We start from the raw sequence: 19,554 nt of genomic DNA, 5'->3' as shown, positions 1-19,554 counted from the left end.
GGCGGAACCCACTGACCATAAGAACTTACACTCTACATGAGAGACAGGACCCACTGACAATAATAGCTTACACACTACATGAGAGACAGGACCCACTGACCATAAGAACTTACACTCTACATGAGAGACAGGACCCACTGACCATAAGAGCTTACACTCTGCATGAGAGACAGGACCCACTGACCATAAGAGCTTACACGCTACATGAGAGACCGGACCCACTGACCATAAGAACTAACACTCTACATGAGAGACAGGACCCACTGACCATAAGAACTTACACTCTGCATGAGAGACAGGACCCACTGACCATAAGAGCTTACACGCTACATGAGAGACCGGACCCACTGACCATAAGAACTAACACTCAACATAAGAAACAGGACCCACTGACCATAAGAACTTACACTCTACTCGAGAGACAGGACCCACTGATCATAAGAACTTACACTCTACATGAGAGACCGAACTCTCTGACCATAGGAGCTTACACTCTACTTGAGAGACAGGACCCACTGACCATGAGCTTATACTCTAGATGAGGGACAGGACCCACTGACCATAAAAACTTACACTTTACATGAGAGAAAGGACCCACTGAAAATAAGAACTTACACTCTACATGAGAGACCGGACTCTCTGACCATAGGAGCATACACTCTACATGAGAGACAGGACCCACTGACCATGAGCTTACACTCTAGATGAGGGACAGGACCCACTGACCATAAAAACTTACACTTTACATGAGAGAAAGGACCCACTGAAAATAAGAACTTACACTCTACATGAGAGACAGGACCCAATGGCCATAAGATCTTACACACTACAATAGAGACAGAACCCACTGAAAATAAGAACTTACACTCTACATGAGAGACAGGACCCACTGACCATAAGAGCTTACACACTACAATAGAGACAGAACCCACTGAAAATAAGAACTTACACTCTACATGAGAGGCGGGACCCACTGACCATAAGAACTTACACTCTACATGAGAGACAGGACCCACTGACAATAAGAGCTTACACACTACATGAGAGACAGGACCCACTGACCATAAGAACTTACAGTCTGCATGAGAGACAGGACCCACTGACCATAAGAGCTTACATGCTACATGAGAGACCGGACCCACTGACCATAAGAACTAACACTCAACATAAGAAACAGGACCCACTAACCATAAGAACTTACACTTTACATGAGAGACAGGACCCACTGATCATAAGAACTTACACTCTACATGAGAGACCGAACTCTCTGACCATATGAGCTTACACTCTACTTGAGAGACAGGACCCACTGACCATGAGCTTATACTCTAGATGAGGGACAGGACCCACTGACCATAAAAACTTACGCTTTACATGAGAGAAAGGACCCACTGAAAATAAGAACTTACACTCTACATGAGAGACCGGACTCTCTGACCATAGGAGCATACACTCTACATGAGAGACAGGACCCACTGACCATGAGCTTACACTCTAGATGAGGGACAGGACCCACTGACCATAAAAACTTACACTTTACATGAGAGAAAGGACCCACTGAAAATAAGAACTTACACTCTACATGAGAGACAGGACCCACTGACCATAAGAGCTTACACACTACAATAGAGACAGAACCCACTGAAAATAAGAACTTACACTCTACATGAGAGACAGGACCCACTGACCATAAGAACTTACACTCTACATGAGAAACTGGACCCATAGACCATAAGAGCTTACACTCTACATGAGAGACAGGACCCACTGATCATAAGAACTTACACTCTACATGAGAGACAGGACCCACTGATCATAAGAGCTTACACTCTACATGAGAGACAGGACCCACTGATCATAAGAACTTACACTCTACATGAGAGACAGGATCCTCTGACCATAAGAGCTTGCACTCTACATGAGAGACAGGACCCACTGATCATAAGAACTTACACTCTACATGAGAGACAGGACCCACTGATCATAAGAGCTTACACTCTACATGAGAGACAGGACCCACTGATCATAAGAACTTACACTCTACATGAGAGACAGGATCCTCTGACCATAAGAGCTTGCACTCTACATGAGAAACTGGACCCATAGACCATAAGAGCTTACACTCTACATGAGAGACAGGACCCACTGATCATAAGAACTTACACTCTACATGAGAGACAGGACCCACTGATCATAAGAGCTTACACTCTACATGAGAGACAGGACCCACTGATCATAAGAACTTACACTCTACATGAGAGACAGGATCCTCTGACCATAAGAGCTTGCACTCTACATGAGAGACAGGACTTACTGACCAAAAGAGCTTACACTCTATATGAGAGACAGGACTCACTGACCATAAGAGCTTACATTCTGAAGTAGAGAGAGATTTACCCAGTGACTCTGAAGATGGAAAATGACTCTTCGCTGATCTGTGAGGGCCCAGGACCAGGTACTGACCCCCCATACAAGGTATGAATTGATAACCCATAAGATTTCATAGCTGCAGAGTGTTATTGGGAATCATGTGCAGCAATGCAAAATAATGTCTACCTGCTGGGAATGTTTTCTTATGAACTGGGAATTGAGTTTCAAAATGTTTGAATTCACGTGACTTCTGCAAATTCAACCCAAACTCTGTGCTCTGCGAAGTGATTCACTAATCTGTAATATATATATATATATATATATATATATATAAATGAACATATGTTGAATTTTACATATATAAGCACATTTTTCACTGCTAGTTCTTTACAAATTCACACAAATATTTCTTCTAAAGTTTTACAGAACTTGAGGCATGGTAGATGAAAACTTGTGAAGACACTTTTCTTAATTTCCTTGTCAGAAATCCAATTTTCTCCAAGGTCTGAATTGGCTGATAGCAGAGAGCAACAGGCTGCAGCAGAATTGCCTCTAGTTTTTTTGTCCCTTTAACACCTGTTCCAGTGACAGACTGCTGCAGACAGGCAGGCCTGCCCAGAGCCATCTGCACACTGTACCTATCCAGCTGCTGGTATATGTGCTGGTTATCTGTGTTGGTGGCCGTCCTGTCTGCTGACTGAGTGGGAGGATCACACTGTGAGACTAATAAGGACACAGCTCATTCTACCCTCTCCCACTCTTTGGGAGTCTGAATCCAGTTAAGTTCAGCACTTGCAGCTTTTGTAGCTATTTGACTGTGGGATTTTATTCATACACATGAAAGGTAAGCTCCTATTAGCAGGGTGGTATGTGGCTCTTTATCCTGTGTCTCTGTAAAGTTTCTCCAGATCATGGCTGGGATACATTGTCATGTAGTAAGTAGTAAGCAGTCCAGAATGGCTGTGCATTAACAAGTCATTGATGACATCCCTGGTTTTACATGCATGTGCTGTGTTCATTAATGTCAGCCTGAAGTTTGCCTGTTGTGTCATTAGAGAGGCCCAGGAGTGAGGGTTTAATTGGTGATCAGGCTGGAGAGAGGTGTGGAGTCATTCATTTGGCACAGAGAAATGATTGGTGATGCCTGTTAGACACAGAAAGTGACAGAGCAAGGAGCATCAGATACAAAGCCTGCTGTCATCTTATCTATTGATCTTGATGTGTCTCCGCTCTCAAGTTCACATCAGATGTACTTGGGCACAGCAATGATTAGTGGCAGGTCTGGGATAGGAAGTGCATGAGATGTCATCAGAATAATCCCCAAATAACTGGATTACCCGAATCCGTCACACATCAGTACCTGTGACTTTCCCTGTTATACTCATCTGGATTAAATGGGTGTACCAGGGAAATATATGTGTATGTATCAGAGCATGATTCATAGTAAATTACTAATGTAAACTAGGTATGTATTAATGAACTGTGGTGCACTGTGACATCATTAATGTAAGATTTAATTACCCGTAATTCTATGTAAAACTATTAATCACACATTGTAATGTATTGTGCCTATTACAAACATCTCTAAGACATCTGGATCAATATATTGAAGTTTTATCATGGGACAGATTGTTTTGTGGATGGGGATAATTCTTTAATTAGGGGGTTTACTTGAAATCCCACAGAAAACGCCTTATCGGAAACACTGTGGAAGTTACTAACTTTTCATTGACTGGCATCCTCAGATCTGACTCTGGCACTAGTGCTTGTGGCAATATTAATCATAGTTCATATTTAGACACATAAAACCCATAGAATTTTCAAGGATTACAAGAGATGCTAATGGTTTTCTACTTCTTTCATCTTGTCCCAAGAGAAAATCCAGTTGATCATTTCCTCCCAATGGGTTCCTCCTCAATGTCACATTTTCCAAATGTTTGGCTATTTTCCCATCCTCTTCACGTGCTAATCGCTATTTATTGGTGTGCTGCAACAGCCAACACATTGGCCTTTCCGCATTGATTTAACTCTTCGGCTCATGTCGTAGACTACCGAGAGTACAGAACTTTTACGATGACAGAACAGGCGACGCTGCTCTTTTTCAATTAGCGTCCTAAGAGCGATCTCACATGTGTAGTGTAATGTTGAAAAGGTTAATGAGGCTGGCAGAGCGCAGGGTGATGAGCAGTGCGAGGCTCTGAGACGCAGCTAATCAGAGCATTATGTGATGGCACAGGATCTGGAACAGCCCTGCACATGCAGCCATTCCATCTGATACTACTAAAACTTCCTGACTCACAGCCAAAGGGTCCAACAATCCCAAGTCCCGCAGCGTACACTGAGCGGAGACATAACGCCACTCACAATACTCTGCCCTGGGGAAAAAAAGCTTCTTTATTCTGTATATCCATTTCTAGGGATATAATCTTGTGTCATCTTCTAAAATATTCCACTGATTTCACCAAATTGAAACTATCCGGTTTTGTAGCTGTTAAAAAAAGACGTAAACGACTGTGCCATAAACAAAACTATGTTGACAGGTGGGATTTTATTACACGAGTCATTTTTGGTAAAGTGGTGTATTCCGGGTGGTCTCCAAAGTTTGTTAGCGTCAGTATCTTTCTATCCATCAAAAATGTATCTGTCCACTTACCTGTTAGACCACCAAAATCAGTCTGTCGAAAATCTAACTATTAATTAGTGATATCCCTCTATCAATCTATTGAAAATTTGGTCTATGTATCTTTCAAGTATTTTGTTGTTTAAAGTGGTCAACTAGGGGCGGTCTGCAGAGTATCTGTCTATCAGTATTTGTCTATTATTATTTATTATTAGATTTTGATTGATAATTTTATTTCTTTAGCACCAACATATTCCACAGCACTTTACATTATAGAGGGGACTTTTACAGGCAATAGACATTACAGCATAACAATAACCACATAGATCATAACAGATACCAAGAGGAATGAGGGCCCTGCTTGCAAGCTTACAATCTATCCCATAGCTATCTATCTATCTATCTATCTATCTATCCCATACCTATCTATCCCATATCTATCTATCCCATATCTATCTATCTATCTATCTATCTATCTATCTATCTATCTATCCCATATCTATCTATCTATCTATCTATCCATCCCATATCTATCTATCTATCTATCCCATATCTATCTATCTATATATCTATCTATCTATCTATCTATCTATCTATCTGTCTGTCGATCGATCCCATATCTATCTATCTATCTATCTATCTATCTATTCCATATCTATCTATCCCATATCTATCTATCTATCTATCTATCTATCTATCTATCTATCTATCTGTCGATCGATCCCATATCTATATATCTATCTATCTATCCCATATCTATCTATCTATCTATCCCATATCTATCTATCTATCTATCTATCTATCTATCTATCCCATATCTATCTATCCCATATCTATCTATCCCATATCTATCTATCTATCTATCTATCTATCTATCTATCTATCTATCCCATATCTATCTATCTATCTATCTATCCATCCCATATCTATCTATCTATCTATCTATCCCATATCTATCTATCTATCTATCTATCTATCTGTCTGTCGATCGATCCCATATCTATATATCTATCTATTCCATATCTATCTATCTATCCCATATCTATCTATCTATCTATCTATCTATCTATCTATCTATCTGTCGATCGATCCCATATCTATCTATCTATCTATCCCATATCTATCTATCTATCCCATATCTATCTATCTATCTATCTATCTATCCCATATCTATCTATCTATCTATCTATCTATCTATCTATCTGTCGATCGATCCCATATCTATCTATCTATCTATCTATCTATTCCATATCTATCTATCCCATATCTATCTATCTATCTATCTATCTATCTGTCGATCGATCCTATATCTATCTATCTATCTATCTATCTATTCCATATCTATCTATCCCATATCTATCTATCTATCTATCTCATATCTATCTATCTATCTGTCGATCGATCCTATATCTATCTATCTATCTATCTATCTATCTATCTATCTATCTATCTATCTATCTATCTATCTATTCCATAACTATCTATCCCATATCTATCTATCTCATATCTATCTATCTATCTATCTATCATCTAGTTTACTAGCTAGACAAATGGGTTTCTGTGTCCTTGGGTTTGTCCATTCCCGATTCTTACAATAATTATTATCCTTTAGCTCTATAAATGTATTTATTTCTGTTATATGTAGTTATAGATTATTGTATGCTACATCTCATTATCTACTAATTTACAGTTTGGCTCTGCATATCTGTGCCTTATGTATCCATATAATTATCTTTTCATGAAAGATCTGCTTAGATGTATACTGTCAGTTGTGATGAGCATGCTCAACCCGTTTACATGTATATTTACACGTAGAGTAGGTAGCATAGTGGCTCAATGGTTAACAGTAGGGATGAGTGGACCTGTGGAAGTTCATGTTCTGGTACCTGACCAAATATCTCTCTCTCTCTCCTGTAAAATGGACTTTCAGAAGTCCGTGACTGGACTTTAGTTTGAATTCACTCATCTCTAGTTAACACTTTTGCTGTTCCGCACTGGGTTCAAATCCTACTAAGGCGAATATCTGCAAGGAGTTAGCATGTTTTTCTTGTGATTGCGTGGGTTTTATAAGGATACTAAGGTTTCGATCTTTCTTTCACTCATACTGATACTGAGAGGGACTTTTCTATCGTGAGCCCCAATATGGACAGATGATAATGTCTCTGAAGAGCTGTGGAATTAATTGTGCTATCAAATAAATAGAGTAAAATAAATACATTAAATATAAACGCTTGGGAAAAAGTAAGCAACTCTATTATATACCCCATAGCTTTATATCTCAAGATAAGTACACATGAGATGGAAATACTGCAGCTTTTACCTTGGGATCTGTGCAGGTCAAGTCCATATTAAAGAAGTTATCCACTACTTGGTCAACTTCTTGTCATACCCCTTGCTTGGCCCCCATAAAATAATAAATCTTATATTCACCTCCCCTACCAGCACCATTCAGGTGGTGTCAACAGACCCTCTCCCTGGGGCTCTCGTTTACTTGTGACACGTGATGCCCCAGCCTTTGGACAAATCAAACATGAAGAGGAAGTCCATGGTCAGCAGCAAGGAACAGAGCCGGCACGGGAAGTGAGTATACGCTTTATTATTTTATGGGGGCCAAACATTTTGATCAAAAAGGGGTTGTCCTTTTAGTGGACAGACCATTAAAATTACAGAAGCAGGCAAGTGAGATATTAACAAATCTAATCCAAACAATTTTGCACAGAATATCTACAGCCCATTAATTTCCGTTTGAAATTGTCGTAGCACATTTCCCTTCTCTCATTCTAAAGCTGGATTCACATTGCATTTTATCCTCCTGCAAGTTGGCCTTTCAGAGTTTATGTCTGAAACCGTGGACAACAGGATTGGGGCGTATGCGCTGACGGGAGCATTGACTGTAGTGATGCAGATGGAGTGCCTGTGTGCTTTGTCGGACATCACTTTCAGTCGTATCCGCTTATTTGAGGTTGGCTTCAAAATGCAGCCGACCTGTCTTGAAAACCACCTCAAATAAGTGGATACAAACAAAAATAATGTCTGATAGAGCACACAGTGACGCCATCATTACAGTCAATGGCTCCTACAGAGTTACTGATGTGAGTAAATTACGACGTGACCATAGCTTAAGCAAGAATAGCTTCGCACTGTATGTACAGTTCTGTAGGCTTCAAAGATGAACTCTCTCAGTATTTCTAGCATACATGCGGCCACGTGATGTTCAAGGGAACCATTAGTGTGCACATCGCACCCTGTCATGTTTCGATAGTCTGCAGTAACATAAAGTACAAACATCGCTTCTTAGACCAAATAACCTTTTTAACCCCAATAATATAGTACTGGGATGTTACACACAACTGTAATTTGAAACCTAATTTGACATCAGTCAATAGCTTGTACAATGTTGAAGAGAAACCGCTGTTTTCATTTTTTACTCATAAATCAATATTACATGTGAAAATAATAAACTGTAGTAAATCTTTTAGGGAAATTTGCTTTTTTCTCCTCCAGGATTCAGCTATCATTCTCAAAGTTCTCAATTCTGTGGAGAACTATAATTATTGTTTTATGAGAACTTGCAGCAGATTGTCTATGTCTGCCTCTAGCTCCTCCCTCCTCACTCCTCCCCCTCCATAGAATTTTAGAAGCACCAACTCTCATCTCCTATCTAAGTAATGGGAAAGTCTGTCTTCACAATGCAGATCTTAACCATGAATTGAGAATGAATGTGTCAGAAACACCGCACTACACTCTCTCACTGAGCCAGTGCGCGTGTCCTGAGTACAGAAATAGTGCTAAAAGATACCTGTGGAGCAGGGCAGCAGAGGTGACAATGCATGCTTCAAGCTATGGGTATCAGGAACCTGTCAGTGCCGGAAAGTAAAGATGCACAGGACCTGCAGATGCTGAAGTTAGCAAGCTGGCACAGGACCTAGGTCATGTAACTGCAAGGGGGCGGGGCTTAGCGTCCTGCTTTCAGAGATGACAGGACACCATACAACAACTCAGAGTCAGGAAAAACGGAGATCACACACAGTCCGGGCGAACGAGGCACAGGAGGGACAAACAGACAGGTGGTCAGTCAAAGCCAAAGGTCATACACAAGAGGGCGACGTGGTACCAAGGGGTCAGGCAGAGAGTAGTCGGGTCACAAGCAGAGAGTCATACACGAGAGGTAGCACAGTACAAGAGGGACAGAACCAGATCAAAAAACCAAACAAGCAAGCAAGATATCAGGCACAAGGCACACGTACACACAAGGTCAACTAACTCAGCCGAGGGCAGGAGTATAACTGACACTGGGCCTAGGTCCTGTGAGCATTAAATAGCCGCCCACTGCCGGAGAGAGGCGGAGCAATTAACCCCCAGTCTGATCAGGACGGGCCAAAGCGAAACCCAGTCCTCGATCATGACAGAATGATTAGTCCTGGAGGAGAAAGAGGTAGACTTATCTGATAATATTACTACAAAGTTTCTTACTTTATGATAAAAAAAGGCAAACGACGGTTACTCTTTAAATAATCTTGATCATACATCAGATTTTTTTTCTCATCCATGAGTAACACTCTGAATTTTTTTTCAGTAACACAACACAGGGTTAAAAAATTTAGACAGCGCTCTGAGTGATGATAGGGGTAAAAACAGAGACTTATCTCATGAAAAGCATGTACTTGGTCTCTAGACATCGACCATTACACCAAAGGAGCCTGAATAGCTTTCAAACAATCTGACTCTATCTACATAGTATATCTACTACCTTCTACAGTGGAATAAATCACCCTTGAACCTAACTAGTTTTTATGGTAGCATAGTTTTACTCCTCCTCCTAGTATAATACTTGTTGCATCCGTTTTTCTCATATGAAGAAAAACTTTAGATTCTGCTGCCATTAAACAGTAAAGTATGGACAGCACACTGATAGCATTTGTGTGTGATCCATTTTTGTTTCATGGGGCCATTGATTTCCACAGATGAGTTTGATCCACAATTGAGATCAAGGTAGGCATGATGCCATAATTTTTTTGTGTCTTCAAAAGTAAAAGGGCATCTGGAACAATACTTTTATATAGGTTGTTCTCTATTTGAACAAAGCTTTCTAAATCCCTATGTTATCCCCCAGTTAAATAATAACACTTGTACTCACCTCCGGTGCCCGTGCCATTCCAGTGGTGTCAGCACTGACTCCCCCTGGGCTCATGTTTCATTGTTATGACACCTGATCACTACGGTCATTGTAGCCAATGCTGATTGGATGCAGGGAACACTTGACATAATGTCACAGGAGCCCTGGCAGAGCTAGTGCCAGCACCACTGGAGCAGCACCAGCACCAGAGATGAATACAAACGTTATTATTTTACTAAATAATTGTAATAGGAAAATTATCTATCTAAAAAAAAAACAATAGATAGCATCTGTACCAGAAAAACCCTGAAGATAAAAGAGCCCATAGTGAGATAACCTTATGAGACAAGTTGTGAATAAGTACATTATTTGTGTTGGACAATTTGGACTATTAAATGGAACGATGGATTTTACCATATAGTATACTGGAAAATAGCAAAAAGATTCCAAGTGCTGTGAAAATACAAAAAATTCCACAATTGCTTTTTATTTTTTTTATGTAGTATATTCACTATATGGCTAAGCTGACCTGGTCAGTATGATTACGCAGATACTAAACATTTATAGTTTATTTTTTAAGTGGTGAAAAAATTTCCAATAGTTGCGCAAAAAAGGTTTTTGCTTTTGTCGCCATTTTCTAAGACCGGTAACCTTTTCATTTTTCGTGATCTGGGGCTGGGTGAGGGCTTATTTTTTGTGTCTCTGGCTGACGTTTTTATTGATACCATTTTGAGGTACATACGATGTTTTGATTGCCAATCGTATAAATTTATTTTATTTTTTATAGATTGGATATTTCTGAACAAAGCGATATCAAATATGTGCATTTGAAATATTTTTTTTGTTGCTTTAGATTCATTGAGGACAAAAGGGGGCTATTTTTTTTTCCATTTTTTTAAAACTTTTTTTTTCACTTTTGGCTTTATTTAATAGCCCTCTTAGGAGACTTGAAGCTACAATTTTCCTATTGCTTGTGCTATACAGAGCAGTGCTTGAGCACTGCTATGTATAGCAGAAATCATGATCTCCAATGAGCACCAGCCACGAGCCTTCATTTCAGTATCGTAATGACAGGCATGGGTGGCGGGACAGAACCTCGGCTGTTATGGCCTTCATTCAGTATTATACCCGTGACCCATACCGGGTGGGGGGACAGACCCTCGGCTGTTATGGCAATCCATCGGCGCCCTGCGATCATGCACTGGAATGATGCACAGCTCGCCGGTGTTTGTTAAATCATGCTGTCAAAGATTGACAGCGGGATTTAACAGGTTAACAGCCGCGTGCAGAGCATCGCTTCATCCATATCTGTTAAAGGAACATGACAGCTGATTAAACCAGCTGTCATGTGCAGGAATAGATGTCGGCTCAGTGCTGGAGCCCGCATCAAAGACAGAGACACGACAAATGAAGTAAATATACGTCATTTGTCATGAAGGGGTTAAATACCGCTGTCAATCACTGACAGCAGCATTTAAGCGCTACAATCCAGATCATGTTCAGTAACTCATTGCCACTCCCGTGACATGATCACAGGGTTCTGATGGGTTGTTATGACAGCCGGGAGCTAGCTGATGTCCCCCATACCGGTAATGTGATCCCTTCTATGCCTATAGACTGCAATTTTCACTATGTGCTGTATATAAATCAAACTTATCAACTGGGAAATACCACTAAAAGATTTAGCAATAGTGTAGAGTTGAGTGACAAGAAAGTGAGGGCTATGGCAACTGAGGCTAAATAAAATGGTAATCAAAAGCACAAACACAAGGAATGAGGAAAAAGAGCAAATGAATAGTAATATACCAAATAATAGAACAAGGTGTATGAAAATATATACTTTATTATGAAAGTAAATCACAGTAAAATATGAGTTGAGCAGGGAAAGAAGCTTTATATGAGCAGAAAAGGACAACTATGGTATTAAAGTATATATTACGTATCATGAATTGGCAATGCCATACTAAGTGACAGTGCAAGACCCAAGAGGAGCAATACCATATAATTCACCAATATAAGACTCAGTGGTCCAGTGGAAACATACCCATGAAAGTCTTCTTCTGAGGTATTGGAGTCAATGCTGTTACACATTACATTGTACTGCATTTGTCTTGGGGTAATGATTTAAACTGCTGCGACTATTCGAACTCAGATTCAAGTCGGAGTTGTTCATATGGTGTGTTTTTTTCCCCTTGCATTTATACCGCAGAAAGAAACACAGCGTTTTACCGTACCAACAATGTGAATAACATTTCGGAAATATCATGCACATGCTTAGTTTTCCTTACAGATTTGAACCTTGAATGTGATTTTTTTTTTTTCAAATCAACAAGCATGTAATTTATTTGAGCAATTTTTGCCGGATTTTTCACCCATTAAAGCGAATGGGAAAAAATAGGTAAGTCTGATCTATCAAAATATTGAATTAATTAAGCCCATCTGTAAATTCCATAATGAGAAAAAGAAATCAAAACATCACAATTGATGATTTAGGGTTATCATAATAACATAAAAAATGCAATGAAAAAATTATCAAAAGCATTCTAAGATTGTATAGATAAAAACGACAGCTTGCCTGGCTGAAAACAAGACTCCCCTATACAGCTCAAATTATGGTAATATCAAAAAATTAGGAGTCTCTGAAAATGGTGATACAAACCAAATTTCTTTTTATAAAATTCAGAATTTTTTTAATCTACCAAAAATGGAAAAAAAATGTATATGTATTATTTCTTCGTATTGACCTGTAAAATAATTTTTCATGGTCATTTTTATTCCTCAATTAACACCTTAAAAATAAAACCCATGAACAGCGGCAGAATTCCGTTTTCTGTTCACCATTTCTCCTTACTTGGATTTTTTTTGCCATTTTCCCTTACTTTATATGATAAAGTGAATTGGGTCATTCAAAACTACAACCCGTGCCGCAAAAAAGCAAGCCCTCATATGGCTATGACAATGCAAAAATAAGTTATGGCTATTTAAAAATGGAGGGGAAAAACTGAAAATAAAAAAATTGACGGCAGAGGTAAGAGGTTAAAAAACTAAATTATTAATCCTGCAGTTTTCACACTGACCACTGGGACTATTTTAGACTAATACTAATTTTTATGAAAGGGAAAGAAAACATTGCCAACCTTTGAAAGATAAATAAATTTAATACAAACAGTCTATTTAATAGCGCAGTGCACTTTAAAAATGGTCCAAAAATTATCCCACTTAGTCATTTGTGATCACGCAGACTAGTCTGTGCAGAACACTGACTCAAACTGCTATTGTGAATGGAATGAGTGATGCACCAGATATACCATAATGCTCTATACTTTAAGAATACTAAAATTGTTAAAAACATAAAAAAAAAATTGAACTAGAAATGAAAAAACTCTGTACAGTCGCTTGTGACTGTATCAAGTGCATCATCTGAAAGTGATTTTAGTGTTAGTTTTTCTTCTGGAAAAGCTATTGTCCTGTCTTGCTTTTGTATTCCAGTCAATTAGGAATGAAGAAAAAAATAGGTAAGGTTAAGTGCACACAAGGGAATTCTTTGTGACCTTACAAAATTAAATCAATTATGCAAATGACACTGATTAAACTCTGCTCATAGTTTTATAAGAGTGTCAGCATAGTGCAATTTGATTCTCTCAGATGAGAAGATGGAGAAAAAAATGTCTCCATCTTCTCCATTCTTTGAGCATGTGGAAATCGGACTGCACTCAGATGTCATCCGAGTGCAGTCCGGTGTGTCCCACGCTCTCATTGTTTTGCATAGTTGAGTACAATTTGAATACTGGATCAATCTCTGGCATGCAGTGATTTGTTTCCTTGGAAAGTTTCTGTCCAAGGAAAAAATCAGACATGCACACAGACCCATAGAAAAACATTGGTCTGAGTGCAATTCGATGTCTTGTCAGATCACACTCGGGCAGCAAATATACTTGTGTGAACCTAGTGTAATTGTAATTAAAATGCAGCAGGACAGATGCCAATTACATTATATTACTGATCAGTCAAACTGAGTCTGGCATTGCTGCTGCCACATCTCATATTTCTCTCTCTCCAATTAAATATCTGTTCTATTCACAGACTATTATACTCATTGTTTTCAGTCCTGCAGTTATTCAACACATTACTGTCTGAAATATTTATGTTCTCTGTTGCTAAGCTGTGAGTTCTGACATATTCTCACCCTAAAATAGCTGCTGCATTCCCTGCTTAGGCTTTTATACAAGCTATAATAGTCCCTCATGATTGCCTGTGCTATAACATATGATATGATATATGGGAAAGCCCTGTAAGATTTTTCCTGGGGGTATGACAGCATTGTGTGGCTTATTCAGTCTTCAGCAATGTGCAAAAGGGCTGAGGGCATTTTGTTGCAATATGCACAAATCGAATCGAAAATTGTTATAATTTGTCAGGAGGATCTGCAAATTTCATAAAATTCGACTTGAATTTGATTTGCACCTAATCAATTCGATCATATCTAGCATTATATCTGCATAGAAAAAGGTGTGCAAAGGTTAAAACTACACTTCTGTATTAAAATGTCATGCTTTTTATAGTTGCATCACCTAAATGAACATCCTTTTTGGGAATTTTTTCCATAAAAAATAGTATATATATTTGTCACATAAAGGTCTTATTTTTCACTATGAGAATCTTGGTGGCCGGGTGGTCGTACCATTGTCTAAAGCCAGATTCACACATCCCTGTCTTTTGGACTATCGTGCATGGATCGTACATGTGCCTCATAACTTAAAGGTCATCTGTCACCCCATTTTTTGAGTATCAGCTGCCGGCACCGCCATCAGGGGCTTATCTACAGCATTCTGTAATGCAGCATTATGTAACCTGAAAGATAAGAAAAACGAGTTATATTATACTCACCGGGGGGCGGTCCGGTTTTGGTCCGATGGGTGTCGCGGTCCGGTCCGGCGCCTCCCATTTTCTAATGGTGATGTCCTCTTCTTTGCTGCCTGTCATGGCTCCTGCGCAGGCGCACTGCTCTGCCCTGTCGAGGGCAGAGCAGAAAACTGCAGTGCGCAGGCGCCGGACCTTCACACTGCAGGACTCTGCCCTCAACAGGGCAGAGCAGTGCGCCTGCGCAGGAGCCGCAACAGGCAGCAAAGAAGAAGACGTCACCATTAGAAGATGGGAGGAGCCGGACCGGACCGCGACACCCATCGGGCCAAAACCGGACCCAGACCTCCCCTGGGTGAGTATAATATAACTGATTTTTCTTATCTTTCAGGTTACATAGGGGGCTTATCTACAGCATTACAGAATGCTGTAGATAAGCCCCTGATGGCGGTGCCGGCAGCTGATACTCGAAAAATGGGGTGACAGATTCCCTTTAAACTCAACAGTCTCTTGCATGACTATAAGGCTTTTGAGTACTGACTCCAACATAAGAACAACTTTGCCCTAGTCTTGTATTCGCAAGTCATCCAACTTCATTTTCTCAATATTCATTCAGTATAATCAAAAGTGCATTAAATTCTGGGCCTTGTAGTGAATAAGTCTATTGTATGAGCAATTTTTATGCAATGGATACAATATGTGATTCATTTCCTTTCGAGGATCATATAATTGCGGCGTTCTTCAGAATTATTAATAGTGTGTGAATAAAGATGTCTGTCCTGTCCCCTTTGATGACTACTCTTCTCCAGTTCTTGAATCACTTGTACATATTTGTGATTAGCTCTTTTTATATCCCATACTTTCATAAACTGCAGTGAGTTAAATAAAATCCAAAAAGTGTGCATTTTAAGCTCCACCAATGACAAAATAAAGTTTAAATGATTGTACACAGTAGTTGTTGTTGCGATCTTGTGTTTCTTTAACAGATCTTGCCCTTTTTCATGATTATCCACTTGAAAATGAGTCATCTAGAGAATGAAATATAACACATAGAACATGCATATGTATCCACGAACATACAGCATAATACTCTAAAAGAAATAGTGAAGCCACTGAACCTGTGATACTGTGCAGACTTTCGGGGGTGACAGATGTCCTTTAAAATTGAAGGAACAAACAAGTGACTTTTCTATTGACAGGAACATAGCGTGCAAACCCCTACAGAAAATAAGCAGGAATAAGAACAATCTTAGAAATTACTCATGAACTGTCAGGAATGCTAGCCAGTTCATCTGATCACTGGAAAGGAAACTTAGGCACAGGCAGATCAACACTTCACCGACCTGCTCAAGGAAAACAGCTGCCACTAGTCTCCGAGCCCCGTAGACTTCTCATCCTACAGTAGTTTTGTATAATTAGTAGCTTAGATCACTTTACTCCAAATCTCGAGCTTGGTAGAAATATGTGCCGCTCTCCGATGCATAGTAGAACGATATAACCATCTGAACTGTATGTACAGAAAGGTATTTAATGCTCTCTGTTTAGCAGATAATAAACTTGATACTTGTCTTCAAGAATGTTGAGCTGAAGGGAAAATTTACGCACCACTTAGTCACTGAACACCACCGAGAGAGGAGAAGATTCCATTGATGGCTAATTTTATTCATTAACTGATAATATGTGCTCCATTAACCAGTTCACATTGGCCCCGATGTGTATGGAAAGGAATGCCTGTATAATTGTAAATAAAGTTATTAAGTGCCATTAGATCGTGGGGCATATAGAAGGGGCAAAAGCTGCACCCTTCATGCTGGCAGTGCGACTGTCATGGTTATATGCATTGGCAGCTTTTCAGAAATAGAATGCATTCACTCATTGCTGATAAAGCCGGGTACGATCCTATAATGAGGCAGCTGTCCCAGGCAGGCAGATTTGAGGAATGGCAAAGTTTCAAGTGTGCAATTTCAACACCTTACATTTCCCTTATTGCACTGCTGGAACTAGCAGTTTCCCTATTGATAACACTTTGTCACCGGTATAGAGAAGTCCAGACAACTGTTTTCAGAACGTCTCACATGTGCCACCACTTAAGTTTCCTTCCGTGCTTAATGTTGCAGTTTTATAAGTTGTTAATGTGTCAAATTCATTTAAAATGGAGCCGTATTTGGAAAGACCACATGCCCTTCTCATAATGATCCCCTAGGCACAGCTGGACTAGCCCACAAGATGACAAGACAGGACTCACAAATGATAAGCCTGGTCACCACAGATTTATGTAGAGTTTACAATACTAATAGATATGACATCAAGTTATTCTTCATAGTTACATGGTACTGTAGATGTTCAAATCCTAAACTGATTTGAAGCCAGTTTGCTGTTAGGAGCTAGTTAAATTTCTTCAGTTCATACAGCTAAATTATTATTATATATTATTTAATTAGCATCTATCAGAATATTTAAATTATATTAAATGTAAGCTTAACGACAACCTGACAGCTGAAACACAGTCATCGCAGCCAGGTATGTTTGACTCTGAAACCTTTCGGCGTTTTCAGAGAAAATCATACTTTCAAAGCTGACAAAGATTAAGCTGCATGGGCGATTGGTGGAGAATGCAAGTCCACTTGGCTTCTTCTCATCTGCTCCCTTTGAGAGACAGGTTTCTCTCTGTGTGCTTGTACGAGAAGAGAATTGTCACGCAAGGGGGAGTGGGCAAGATGAAGCCATTGGTGACCCGCCTTTTTTGACTAATCATTGTTGGTCCACGGCTTTTAAAGTATGTTTTTCTTTGTAATGCCGTAATGTTTCAGAGTCAAACATACATGGTTGAAATTATGCCGTCAGAGTATCATATATGCTGCCCGTGGATAAGACAGCATGTATCAGCTGTCAGGTTCCATTTAATATTACACTGTTTTATTACTAAAGATTACCATTAGATTACTAGAAGTACACAGGCTACTTGGTTGACGGATCAACTCACCATAACCATGCATTTGTTATGCTGCTGGGAATCCAAGTGGGGGATAGTAAAGTGGCTATTGGGCAACATTGGTTCCCCTTGCCTTCAGAGAAAAATATCAGTCTACATGGCTAATAATTATAGTGATGAGCGAGTATACTCGCTGCTCGGGTGTCCTCCGAGTATTTTGGCGTGCTCGGAGATTTAGATTTTGTCAACGCAGCTGCATAATTTGTGGCTGCTAGACAGCCTGAATACATTTGGGGATTCCCTAACAAACAGGCAAACCCCACATTTATTCAGGCTGTCTAACAGCTGCAATTCATGCAGCTATGTAGACAAAAACTAAATCTCCGAGCACACCAAAATACTCTGAGGACACCCGAACATGCTCGGGAAAACCCGAGCAACGAGTATACTTGCTCATCACTACTAATAAATTATTAAAACTGATGGGATCCATTAACATGATTCAAAAAATTAAGTGTGAGCCCTCAAATAACATAACTGAGAAACCACTGCACTCATCAGGAGTCTCAGGCTGGCCGAAACCTCTACTTGTATTCTTGTAGCACATTCTGAGTTCAACAGTTGAGAATTGGAATTACCTTGTATCCTTCATATTGCAATGGTCACAATTTTATATAGTGATATCTGAAGAAGACAATACAATATTAAGTGATCATTATCTACAATGTACAGTTTACAAGAATTTAAAAAAGGATTCTTTAAAACTTAATTTATAATTCAAAGCTGTGAGCTGTTTGTAGTAGAGCGCAAACTATGTGTCCCTTTAGTTACCTTTTTCATATATTTTTATGAGACACACAATGCACAGTCTCTGTTTCCTATTAGGATTTATTTTATTTATTTCATTTTACTTTGCTTTAGCTGTATGAGACTTTTTAGTGCCAAGATCACTTTAAAAGCCTCAAATTGGGATAAAATATAAATGTAGAAACCGTAGATAGATACGTAGATAGATAAAGTGATGCATAGATAGTTCAATTGATCTTAGGACTTGAATCGTTTTTATATTTGCATAGTTACATAGGTTAGAAAAAGACCTAGTCCATCAAGTTCAGCATTCCTCCACCAATTGTACATTTTGTCACTAATTTAACCATAACCCGCAGTGTTATGTGTATCAATGAAGTCGTCCAGCCCTTTTTTAAAAACAGCTATAGTGTCTGCCATTGCTAGCTCTTGTGGTCGGGCATTCCACAGTCTAACTGTTCTAACTGTAAAGAACCCTTTCCTGTTTAGCTGCTTGAATCGCCTTTCTTCCGCCCGTAATGAGTGCCCCCTGGTCCTTAGTACGGTCCTTGGAAGGAATAAGTCATGTGCCAGTCCTTTGCACTGACCACACATATATTTATACATGTAAATAAGATCTCCTCTGAGGCGTCTTTTTTCTAAGCTAAACAAGCCCAACTTCCCCAACCTCTCCTCATATGAGAGGCCTTCCATCCCTTGTAATAATCTAGTGGCCCACCTTTGAACTGATTCTAATTTCTGAATATCTTTTTTAAAATGTGGAGCCCAAAACTGGATCCCATATTCTAGATGTGGCCTCACAAGTGAGCTATAAAGGAGTAATACGTTGGGAATGCAGGATTTTATCTC

At 39.4% G+C, this 19,554-nt stretch overlaps 1 protein-coding gene across 1 annotated transcript in view; it reads left to right on the top strand.

Annotated features, from left to right (window-relative positions):
* Nucleotides 1-3,094: 3,094 nt before the first annotated feature.
* The window catches only part of COL19A1 (collagen type XIX alpha 1 chain), a 1,445,738-nt gene continuing 1,429,278 nt past the window's right edge, over nucleotides 3,095-19,554 (top strand). The window contains exon 1 of the mRNA XM_073569423.1: nucleotides 3,095-3,214. The gene's annotated coding sequence lies outside the window, so the exon portion shown is untranslated. The remainder of the gene's footprint in view (nucleotides 3,215-19,554) is intronic.

Source organism: Dendrobates tinctorius, unplaced genomic scaffold (assembly GCF_039654945.1).
Source record: "Dendrobates tinctorius isolate UK_male_01 unplaced genomic scaffold, ASM3965494v1 ptg000024l, whole genome shotgun sequence".
NCBI classification, from domain to species: domain Eukaryota; kingdom Metazoa; phylum Chordata; class Amphibia; order Anura; family Dendrobatidae; genus Dendrobates; species Dendrobates tinctorius.
This window is presented reverse-complemented; position numbering and strand designations above follow the sequence as displayed.